The sequence below is a fragment of the Epargyreus clarus genome, unplaced genomic scaffold (assembly GCF_041222505.1).
Source record: "Epargyreus clarus isolate Ecla_fem2 unplaced genomic scaffold, WU_Ecla_fem_2.2 ptg000003l, whole genome shotgun sequence".
NCBI lineage: Eukaryota > Metazoa > Arthropoda > Insecta > Lepidoptera > Hesperiidae > Epargyreus > Epargyreus clarus.
Genome location: NW_027332211.1, coordinates 14,948,467 through 14,961,861, shown reverse-complemented (window position 1 = coordinate 14,961,861; position 13,395 = coordinate 14,948,467).

Here is a 13,395-nt window from a genome sequence, read left to right as displayed (position 1 = left end):
ATTGTTTTTAATCGTGTTAAGTGTACTTTTTGTTTTGATTATTATTGTTTTATCTATCTCCAAAACTCACCCAATGGAGTCCGTACTAGTCTAACTTGTCTAGGAAACCAGGTTGGGTGTACTATCTAATATTATTTGCAAAATTTTACTTGTAAACAGACATATACTTTTTGAATAGAAATTTGACGGTGGTGCATTCTAGGAATGGATTTCTGGATTTCATAGAGAAAAACTTATTAAAGTCAAGTCTGACAGAGTAATAAACTACATGACTCTTGACACTTTAGATAACATACTTAAGTAAATAGTAACTAGTTACTCAATAAATCTAAACAAATAAGGTTGAGATTATTAACTAACTACAAAAGTATGTCATATTCCACTATCGAATTTGTTTCGAGAACCCGTAGTAGCACCACAGGAAGCACTTTGACAAACACGGATGAGCTCGGAATTGGTTCCGCTGTTTAGTCGCCGGATTGCTTCTCATTCCGCCTGCTTATTTGCTAGAGAACATAATTGGATATAATTTTAAGACCTAAAGTAAATATTATGAGATACTATTATAGAAGCTATCGAGATGATAGAATCTACACAAGTATTGTGTGTTAGGAGTATTTATTTATTATTTACCCAAAGAAGGCAGCAATCGGATAGGCGGACTTAAGGGTCATTGCTCATTGGTATTCTCTACAAATCATCTGTCATGGTTAAGGTGGTAGTGTGGCAGGTGCTAAAATGCAATAAAAGTGAAGTAAATACCAATTAAGGGATATTCATTCCACCCTTAAATACATAGAAATTTCATTATTTTGACACCTATTGTCTACCAAATATGCCTTAAAGGACTAAGTTAGAAAATCTCCTAGACTGTGTCTCGCTGATTACTTACCATTGTTTAATGCTTTCTGTAGACTAACTGACCAAATACTTGTATATTGAATATTGACTAATTCGATAGACTGCCTGCTCGTCTGTTATTTGAAAGAGATAGAAAACTATATACCACTCTCCCCCACGTTCTATTTACGTAGAGTTTACATAGAAGTCATAAAAAGTCATACAAGGAAAAATTAGACGATAAATCGGATAACATTTCCAATATTATAAGGAACGACGCCGGTAATGGGAGCAATGATAAAAATTGCCAATATCTTTGTTTTCCATTCCAATCTTCAAGTAGGAAATCGATCGCCGCGGGCCCTGTCAAGATTACAAGGTAGGGTTGCCGCGCCTCTGTCAGCGACCTCGTTTTTATATCATTACGGGTACGTAATAGAAATTCCTGTTAAATATTGGTTTCTTATCAGCTTTTTTTTTACATTAAATCATTTTATCACAGTAATTGGAATGAATGATAAGAAATGCTAAAATAATTGTAAATTTCTGCTTCCATTTTTTCACGGATTTCACTAAAATATTTATAGATATTACTCTTATTGTATGAATTAAATATCGTAAATTACAATGTATACGATATATAGGTACATTAAAATTTACAATAACATTTTTGTATATAAGACATGTAAATGTATATGAAATATACAATCAATTAATAAAATAATCGTGGTTACCTTACCGAATCGAAATTAATTATATACAGGCTCGTGAAACAATATAAGAATTATTATTTGTAGGCTTCTTAAATCACTATAACTATCAATTCTTTACATAACGTCGTGACATAAGCAGTTTTAAAAAAGAAAGTTAATCAATTTTCCTGCAATCTGTCAGCCCTGATTACTGTATAGGGGTGCTAGAACAGTTGCAACCCTTGTTTTTAATAAACGAGGAATATAGCCTAGGGCTACCCTTTGCTTGGTTATCTAAGATTTATTGGAGGGTATCGGTGTAGAAGTCCTGTGCTAACGGATGTTACAGTTATTACTTTGAAAAATAGGACGAGGATTGTTTTTATAAGCCTTTTATTAACTTGATTTGTTTGTAGTAATAGTAGGTTTATAAGGGTCAAAGCAACCATTTTTACGACGTTCACTAAAACGATGTGTGGAAACAGACTAGTTACGAAACTTTGATGGCAATGCAATGATATGATATTTTTTAAGATTTTATTGTTATTTTTTTATAAGGCGTTGCTTTTTATAAGTCAAGAACTAAGGAACGCTTTGGCAAAGTATGTCTCACTGCTGATGACTTTAGTTCACATTTGAAATTTCTATATTTGTACATCATAGAAAATTGCATACAGTTTTAGGTATTTAATTAAACGAATTGTACTTGAAACAGGAAAATTACAAGTGTTTATTTCCTATTAAATTCCGAAAATTATTTTAATTAGGGTTACTTAATTTTATTCTCATAAATAAATTCTGAACTCAAGTCTTTTCTTGTAAAGCTATTCAATATTCAATCACCTTCATCTTATGTTAGAAGTCTTGAACTTAGTCTTATTCTTAACCTAACGTCCTAAACGCCCGAGACGTCCTACTAAAGAAATACTTTTTAAAAATAATGTTGTTACTAAATGATTTATTAGTATTTTCAAATGATTTAGTTTAAATAAATAATTTTACTAAAGGGACCGACTTATGTGACTGCCAATAATCAATTATGGATGTGACTATAAATGTTGATTAAAGCCGTGGAGATGGAGCTATATGAGTAAGGCTTATTCAATAAAAACTCGATTTTTCACAGACTAAATTATGCAAATTGTAATCAGTATCGGGGGCTGAATAAATTGAAAGATATTATTTTTTTAATATTCCGCGTACCTCCATTATCATACGTCTCTAACCGCGAATGGATAAGCGATAGGCGATTACTTCGAACGAAGGAAATAAGAACGACATAAAATAAAAGTACATGCACGCACGCATGTATGCACTCATATACACATGAACACACAATGTATCTACACATACTCGTACACACACTCAAGCCCGCATTTACACACATATAAATGTACACAAAAATTTACATGTGCACACAAGAATGCAATGAAATACATATAAAGTAGTGTAGTAAGTAACTGTTTAAGTACTGATTGAAAATGTTATAAAAATATAATTATTTTCTAAAATGTTATAAAACATTACGAAAAATCGTTACAGTGGTACAAATGCAATGTGACCACCTAGCCACATTCCATAGACAATAAAGTACTACCTACCATACTTACGATGGATAGTAAAATTTTACCATTAAAGGAGTTATTCCCAACAGATTTTTGACACAATCTTTTAACAACAGTGAAACAACTTAATATTTCCTCGTTTCTTTGCGAAAGTCAAACCAGTGCCTCAGTAGTCCACAAGCGAACTGTATCGAAAATTTCATTAAGCAGAAAGTAAATGGAATGAATGGGAATTTCACACTCGGGGAGATTTCAAAAGACTCTTCAAATACTCGATGCTACGTTTAAAAGAGAGACCGCATAATAAAATTGTGTTTATTGGTGCGGTACGTAGAGTTTGAACTTGGGTTAGCTTGTTAAACGGAGTTTTATTGAACAGTTTTCCTTTTAGTGATTGAAATCGTTCATATTTATGTTACTACAACTTTATTATATAAAAATCTTGTATTTCTTTCCTTTTGCATGTGTTTTAATTTACTTTACATAAGGGTTTGTAGACAATATATTTGTAACTAGTGATGTTCCAGGCAGGTTCGAATAAAAGAGGCGTGTCGCTTTAACCTCTCATGGTCCAACTATGTAATTGAATGAAATACGAAAATTATGTTCTTAATACGCATGTGATTATAAAATTATTCAATTGACATTTATGTTGTATATTTTATCTGTCATTATTTTTTCCACTTCACCAAGTCATTAATTCAGCTATTCCTCACTCTCATGAGATCTACTGTTCTTCTAATTCGCTATAATCAGTCCTGTGTCTTCTGAATACAAGAGTTTCCCGCTGCTTAATGATGGTTTTATTATAAGTAACTTAATAATACTGTAACACTTAGATATATAATATATGGCTTAGGTCCACATCACAAATTAGAAATAGTGCATAATATTCAATTTGTTAAATTAACTTTTTACTACGCTTTTTAAATACCAGCAGGCTTTACGAAGTAAATTCTTTTACTGCCTCTGAAAATAAGATGGACTTTTTTAGTTTTATTTATTTAGTGCTATTAAACCAAATTTATATTTAATAACCTGTTCTTAAGCATATTTAAGTAGTTATTTATTTTAACACAATTTCGCATTGAATTTTATATGTTTCGTCGAACCCCATTATATTTCCATAATATCTCTTGATGAAGATACAAATCTGCAAACTTTTCGCTCTCAAATCACATTGTAATAACTGAAAATGCTTTCAGGGCGCTCAAAGATGACGGTTTGAATAATTCGTACTTGAAAGTTGAATAATGCTTGACACAAATAGAACAGTCTGAACTGTTAAGTAATTAAGGACTTTCATTTGGCATAATTTGTTTATATTAAATTAAATCTCAAGTTTATAAAAAAAATGTCTGAGGTGGCAGATGTGGGACACCCGATTGAAACGAAGTTCCTTATAAATAAATTCTGAGAAATGTTGCCGAATAACATGTGTCAACATATGATGTTGCTTAGCAACACACGCGTGATAATGTCAAAAGAGTGTCTAGAGCTAAATTTCGGAAAATGTTGCCAAGAAACATGTGTCAACAACATATGATATTGCCAAGCAACATAACTGTGATTTAGTGACAAACGAGCATCTAGGACAATTTCCGGGATAATATTACAAAGCACCATAATAATATGTCAATATTTGATGTTGCTTAACAACGTACTTCTATCATGGAACGTCTGTTACCAAAACTCAGGATAAAATCACAAAAATATAGCAAAAGTGTCGTGAGGATTTTTCGTGACGCTCGCCTAGCCCCCTTACCCAGAGTATCGCGCGATAAGGAACTTCGTTCCAAAATGAATATATTTTCTATAGATGAATTGACTCTTCGTAGTTTCGTAGGATTCGTCTGCGGCAGCACAGGTTCTACTAATATTTCCGTCCCATAACTTTCCTAGTTTAAAAGATTATTTTCATTTTATAGAACTAACCGAGGAGCATGCAGACCGCTTGATGGTAAGTGACTACCGCAGTTCATGGAAATATTTCATCAAACCCAGATAAAACTAGATTCCTACCTGAAGGTGGCCACAGATGTGTCGCGATTCCTTAGCACTAAACTGGAATGCCTCAGATAATCATGGCTCCCCATACCCTTCAAGCCAGAATAAACCAGAACCTTCGAGAGAAATAGTTGCGGAGCTACGTTTCTGAATAAAGCAGAATTTATTATTAAGAAGATATCATAAACTAAAAACGAAAAATGTGTTAGTTGTTATTATTTATTAAGCAACCGCGGCACGGCTATTACGCTGTCACGTCGGAAGCGCGGCCTAACGGCTTCCGTTGACACCGAATTTCGTGTAATAACCGACACTGGTTATTACGTCTGACATGTTAGCTACAAATTACTAGTATGTACCACGTGAACTACAATTTCTATTGATTTAGTAATACTTAAATTGCGGTGTTCTTATAATTTATTATAAAGTTTAACTCTGGTGTCATTAACGTTAGTTTTTAATTTAAGCCTTGTAGGAGTGATGCTTAACCCCTATATTAATTAAGTTGTTTTAAGTTTTTTTCTCATTACTATAAGATTCAGAAGTGTAAAACAGACTGTGTAAAAAACTAAAACGTGAACGTAACCTTCTAGTACAATAACTTCCAGCTGTCTATGAATAAAACAATACTCCAGAGTGGGAGACAAATCTATTGACATTTTTTATTCTATGAAATAATAATGTATGTAATCCGTTACCACTTTATGAATTAAAATTGTATTTACATTAAAACATACACACCTACAAACATAAAACTATCTTTCTTCTGCAATACAAAACAGTAGCTTATTTCTCACATCCTTAAAAGTAGCCGTCCGAAAGACCGCGACATGTTCACATCCGACATTCATATTGCATATTCACTTTTCAGGTGCATATTTTCTGCATTGCGTTTACTGCAGTGGAGTCTATCACGGGAATACTACAAACTTGAGGGAAGTTTGAGCCGTATAAAGTCTGCGTGTCTGAAGGAGATAATTAAGTTAAAGTTAGCTCATAATTTAAGCTATAATAGTTCAAAAATTTTAAACTGAGTGAACTAGTTAAAATTATTTCATTCAGGGATAGAAGCCTTTGTATACAATTGACGGGGTAATGCTATATGTTTCTAGACTAAAACTATCGCGGAATTGGGACATTTTATTTTAACACTGTTGTTTGGTTTGAACAGTGTGGTAAGGTAGCGATTTACATAAGTCATATTTAACGGTAAGTAAGTACAGATTTTTTTATAATTTTGAGAAAAAGGAGTCCACATAATGGCAAGAGGACATTGCCGCTCATGGAGATTTTTACCAATTTCATATAAAACAGATCCTAGATTTATTGTAAAATCTGAGGACTGAAATGGTCGCATCAAACTATGTAAGTCAGCCTGCAATGGCAACACCTTTCCACCGAAACGTACGATTTGCTTCACGCTATATGTAGGCGTGGTGGTGGCACCGCCACGGTTATGCCAAGATCCTACAACCTTTCACTGTTCATTTACCTATCATTATTTAGATGTTTACTTCACCAGAAATCGAACCCGGAATCCCCTACGCGTAAAATCAGTGTGTTAACCGCTGCGTCACGAAGGTCATGAGGCCGTGAGGTCGAATAAATTAACAAGCAAATCCTCGGTTGATTAATTCAATACCAATATGTCCCTTATAAGCCCCATTGCCCTAAATCTCTTTTTGATTACGTCACAACTTCTTATCATAGGACGCATGTGGCGTTTTCTAAACATTTTCTTTCGCAACTTTCAGAATGCTAATGTCGGGATAAGCCTTCACTGAAACTTTGGTAGAGAACATACGAGCTTGTATGCGTACAAACTGTTTTTTGATAGTTTTTGAAACGAGCTACTGACTTGTTTTGTGTTATACTCACAAAAGTTTTGCCGTACAGTGAAAAATGTTCAAAGTGATTGTTAATATATGGGAAACTTGATATTTTTATGTAGTCTACGGCGTGAATTGGTTATGAAATGTAAACAAATGTTGTTTGTTATACTATTGTATGTATTAAAGAAAGTAAATAATTTTCATTCACATTTTAATTTTTTAAAGTGAGATAGGCTTTTCTTTTCGAGTAGTATATGAGCACTTAAATCGGTTACAAATACGCGTTACAATTATGTCGATTTGTAGGAATGTAGTGCCGTTGCAAGGAATATACGCAAACATATTAGATTTTGAATCTACTCGGTGATCTTATGAAACTAGAGTTTTATAATGTAGTTATTATTATGGTTGTGTACAAATAAAGAAAACCACTCAACCTAAAACCAACACCTGTCTTTAGAGAAATATGACATAATGCCATACAAATTATTACAATTATACTCTATATCCGTCTATACTTATCCCTCTATAAAAACTCACAATCTAGAACCAAATTAAAACCGACAATATTTAACGAGATTTAATTTTACTTTTAAATCAAACTCGTCTACCGTCAACTTTAATTTAGTTTTTTAATGGAACTGACCGTCAAAATGAATTTCAAACAACTAAATTGTAAAGTTCCTTCGAGAAATCTTAAAGTGGGGTGTTCTGATGACGTGAAGATCCTATTTCATTTGGAGCTTTAGTAGTTAAGCTGTAAGGTTTGGTTCGGTTTAAAAATGTTGTGCAACGCGAAACGTTTTAATAAAACGGTGTGGTCAAAGTAAATATCATTACGGTGGTACAACAGTCGCGTTCGCAGTTAAGAGCCACTTAAATATACTAAGGAATATATTCCGAGTCTAGAAAGTTAAGTTCCTTTTTAGTTATGTCTAGAGCTCGGTAAAGCATATGAAGAATAAAAAAGTTTTACTTGCAGACTTGTTCTTTTAGCAACGGCGATTCGCGTTTTGGCGATTGCATCTATGACCCATGTTTCATCACGATTTGGCGATTAGCTGAGTATGGTGATGTATCGAAAATGCGCACATTTGCGATTGGATATGCCGCGACTAAATGCATGCAACCGCTTTTAGACAAGAGATATTTTTTTATAATATAGAAGTAGCAGACGAGCATGCAGTCCACCTGATGGTAAGTGGCTACTGCCGTCCATGGACATCTGTAATCAATCCCAGATAGGATTAGATATTCTTACTTGAGGTCGGAAAAGGAAAAGGCCTCGGAAAAGTCTGTCTCCCTTACCACACCCTTCAAACCGGAACACAGCAGCGCCTAACACTGCTGTTATTAGGTAGAAATAGGTGTGGCGGTGGTGCCGCCGGAGTCGAACCACAGAGGGTTCTACCACCTTCCGCGCGATTATCTAAGATCGCCGAACGCCGTGTCTTGCGTTTTTATATCTCCATTGTGGCGCGTGTTGATCGCTCCGTATTCACCAAATGTCTATGTTTATGGACTGATAAGGACTATCTTAAAGTTCTAATGGAGCTATACCTACATATATTGTACACTAGAGTACTTTTTGATTGCTGATGGATCCATGAAGAATGAAGACTTTATGATTCAACTACGACGACACTATCGCAATACTTCTACTTTATGGCCTCAGTTTAAGATGATGTATTCTGGTATCTAAAGTGTCGTAAAACAAAGTTATGTAGTTATTTCTATCGGAAATGTTAACAGAAAGCAATTCGTCTATCATCCAGGGAAACTTTAAAAAATTGGCCAAAGATAAGTTGAACTCGCACATTGAGGGTTCCGTACCACCAACATTTTCATATTTTTTTTCATTTTTAGTGTTTGTTTTTATAGCAGCCACTGATGTAAATACCTTGTGAAAATTTGAACTATATACCTATTACGGTTCAATTGATAAAGACAATTGATAAAGAAATAGCGGTTTCTTGTATTGCAACACCATATGTTTATAATTTTAGTATTTGTTGTTATAGCGGCCGTCATTAAACATCTTCTGTAAAAAAATCAAATGTTACCTATTACGTTTTCAGACATAAAGCCCTGTGACAGACGGACAGACAGCGAAGTCAGTAATAGGTTTCCGTTTTTTCCTTTTGGGTACGGAACCCTAAAAGACGAGTATATCTTAACCAACAGGTCTTATAAACGGGAAAACTTGTGATGATGGATGGATGATTTACGAATTTCATTAACACATAAGATACTTTTCACTGTGATAAACGACGCCGCGGGCAAAGCCAGTAGATATTACATGCACAATTCAATTTAATCAACTTCGTTTTGAGTAATCCTTGGAATCATTTCGAATAGTGCCCGGGGCGGTTGTCCCGTCAGCGATTAATACGCTAAGTGAATTAACCGCTGACTGGACTGACTATTTGCCTGATTCGCCTTTTTATAGCCAATCTTTGATTATTTAAAATTGAGTCTATTTTTTGATATTTTATATGTTTTTTTTTATAATATAGGAGAAGCAGGCGAGGCTGCAGTCCATCTAATGGTAAGCGGTTACTGCCATCCAAGGGCATTTGTAATCAACCCAAGATAGGATTAGATATTACTGTCTGAGGTTGGCCCCAGACGCGCCGCTACAACTGAGGACTAAGTTGGAACGCCTTGGAAAAGTGTGCCTCCCTTACCCTTCAAAACAGAACACAGCAATGTTTAAAACTGATGTTATGAGGCAGAAATAAGTGTGGCGGTGGTGCCGCCGGAGTCGAACTACTAAGAGTTCTACCACCTTCGAAATATAATGTGTAATGTGTAGTTTATTGGGCGTATAATTCGCTGTCGGCACATGAAGACTATTTATTTTTATTTTTTTTTATAGTATAGGAGTAGCAGACGAGCATGCAGTCCACCTGATGGTAAGTGGCTACTGCCGCCCATGGACATCTGTAATCAACCCTAGATAGGATTAGATATTCCTACCTGAGGTCGGCCACAGATGCGCCGCTACCCCTGAGGACTAAGCTGGAACGCCTCGGAAAAGTATGTCTCCCTTACCACACCCTTCAAACCGGAACACAGCAGCGCCTAACACTGCTGTTATTAGGTAGAAATAGGTGTGGCGGTGGTGCCACTGGTGGCTGGTGGTGGTGGCGATTTTCGTAAATCGGTTTTTCATAGCCAATCTTTAGCGATTTGAAAATAGAGTTTCCTAATGATACATATCTTTATAAGTAAACGGACAGATTATGCGATTTTCGATTTAAGCAAGTTCGTTGCTAAGTAATCCTAGAGTGCCGTTTCGGACGACGCCTCGGGCGCTTTCCCGTCAGCGGTTAAATCACTTAGCGTATTAATTGCCAACGGGACATCGAAACTATTTGATCAATTTGTTTCTTACATGTTATATGTTATAGCCAACCTTAGGCGATTTAATATTAGGGCTTCTAAATATTGAAAATCTTTATGTAGGTACTTTATACCCATGCATATATGCAAATGATAATAATATACATGGATTTTGTGTTTATTCGACTCGTATGAAGTTATGAAGTAATCCTTGGATGCCAGTTAAGTGATAGCTTAGTGGTTGAAACTGGGGTCATCGAACCAAGGGTCCGAAATTCGAATCCCCAGAAAGCTGAGAAGAAGATCTGATATTTATAAGTGTGTATAATATATTTTAATACAAAATATCATTGATTTAACGGGAAATGTGGTAAGATATTGTACACCCCTGAGACATCTTTAAAAAATTGTATGTAATTTTAACGGCATGCGATAGGCTACAATCAGCTCTTTCCATTAAAAAATAACCTCACTTAATTGAACTCAACCATTTAAGTAGTATAAGTAACCGTTTGTAGTAACAATTTAATGGAATTTGTTGGTACTCGAAACGTATGCGAATAAAGACTAAAAGCGTTAAAAGATTTAAAACATTAGCCTTTGCACTGCCGCAAAGTGAGTTAGTGAACGGCTAACCTAATTTCTCTACACCAACTAGTATATATATTTTTTCTGCACAAAAGCACAGGATTGTTATTGTTGAGCGCGGTGGAAAATATAATTTCTATTTCAAATTTAAAAGTGGAGTAATACTTAGGCGACGTTTTCCGAGCAAAAGTAATTTTGTTAGCTAAGCACGTATTTTCTGCTAAACATAAAATCGTGGTGAGTTTGTTCCAGGTTTCATTCAATGAAAATCATATCCAGAAGTGTGTGTTGAATATTATAAATACTACCACTAAATAGAAAATAAGGTATTTTAGCGGTTTATTAAAACAGAAGACAAAGAAAAACTCAAGAAACATTTTTTTTACATTTTTTTTAATTAAATTTAACAAATCCACAGGCAGTGTTCTACATCCAATCCACAGAAAACTCGTTTGAAAATCTGTTTGCACAGACATAGATATCCGTGCGAAATAAATATTATCTATTTAGAGTAAATCAAAGGCAAACAAGATGCATTAGGATAGGTTATGGCACGCGACCCATTTAGAAAAATTGCAATAAAAGCGCACACAGTTATTGCATTACCGTCCTGTATCAGGTGTCAACGCAAACACGGTTCCCGAGGGACTCTTCAAGGGGTGTCGGGTGATTCATCACCGCCCCTTGTTTGATAATGTCACTGTGTTGAGACTTAGGTATATCAAATTATGCATAGATTTATAATTATACATGTACGTATGTCTGACCATAATATTGTCAAGGTATGCATAGAAGGGAGAGGTAGATCATAATGACGGGGTGCTACGCAGTGTTTCGGGTTCCGCAAAAATATCGAATATTAATTTTTGGGCTTTTTTTCTTTTTTAAACGCATTCTACACTCATAGCCCCGCACTAGGATTTCCTGTATCGTGGATGCTATGGACACACACAGAGACAAATACACAAACACCCAGATCCAGAAACAGAAATCTAAATTCATCATTTAGAAATCTGTCTGGCCGGGGATCGAACCCAGGACCCTCTGCGCGTCAGACCGGCATGGTGACCGCTCCGCCATGCGGGTCGTCAAATGTATCATGCGTTACTTTTCTAATTGCCACAAATGGGCCATACAAATGTTATATGCAATATGTGTGTTTTAAATGTAAGAACGCAGATCTATTAACAAATTAAACGACAGTAAGATAGAACACGTCGAGTTATATTATTTGGATAAGTTTTAAGCAACCGATTAATCTATATTATGGTATCTTGATATAACAAACATTAAATTTAATATTAATGTATTACGGGAAGTAGGAAAAAATAGGTACTTTTGAGGGAAGGAAGATTCGTTATTAAGATTTTATGAACGATTGTAAACGCAGAGTGTAAGCAGCTTATTTATTTATAGACAAAAATAAAATACTAATGTTACTAGTTACTTTTCTCAATTAATACACCCATAACATTTTATAAAGTTGTATGATATAGAGCTTAGTAAAGTCCTTTGCATGACCGTTGCATTATTCGCATAAAATACTTGAACAGTTCACGTAAAAGTATTTTAAAACGTGAGCTTTTATTTTGAAATGAACTCGCGGAAATATTTTGAAAGGAAGGCTGACTGAAAGAGTAATTCGTTTGAAATATTTATTTGAATTCAGTTCGATCGAAACATAATTGCTTTGACCTGTATTGCGACTGGTAATTTATTTTATTTATTATCAAAATTCTGTTTCATTACTTAAAGGATTCTTTTCATAGTTTAAGCCATAGTCCCCTGACGACTCGCGTGGCGGAGCGGTCACCATACCGGTCTGATGCGCAAAGGGTTCCAGATTCGATCCCCGGCCAGACAGATATCTGAATGATGAATTTAGATTACTGTTCTGGGTCTGGGTTTGTGTATTCGTCTATGTGTGTGTCCATGGCACGACACTGGGAATCCTAGTGTGGGGCTGAGAGTTTAAAAAGCGTCCGTGAATCCACCTAGTAACCAATTGCGGATTGATAGACTTTAGACAATGTTATTTTTTTTAAGAATTCTCTGGCAAGTAGTTTTCCTTATACTACTTTCTTCAATACTCGTATTTACTTTAATGATTACAGAGCATGTATTATCATAATAATATTATTGTGATAAAACATTTTTACAACACACATGAATGCATAAAAGGTTAGTTTGAACCTATTATTTGAACCCGACGGAGTGATAACGAAATTTCTATAATCATACTATCACTGCTTATCACTTCTTATGATTTTATTATATTTTATATAACACAATGAAAGTAGAAAACGAACTAAAACTAATTCATCTGATTTCAAATGGTCACCGCCACCTTTACTCATTTGTGAAGCTGGTATTCTTGAGGTTATACTCATAAAACTATCTGTACCCTTACCATGAGTTTTTACGTTTTGTTAAATATGACTGTTTTGGTATTTGTTTACGTTTATTTATATATACCATAGGTAGGTATGAATTTATTTAAAGCAAAATATAACACGTTTCTGAACA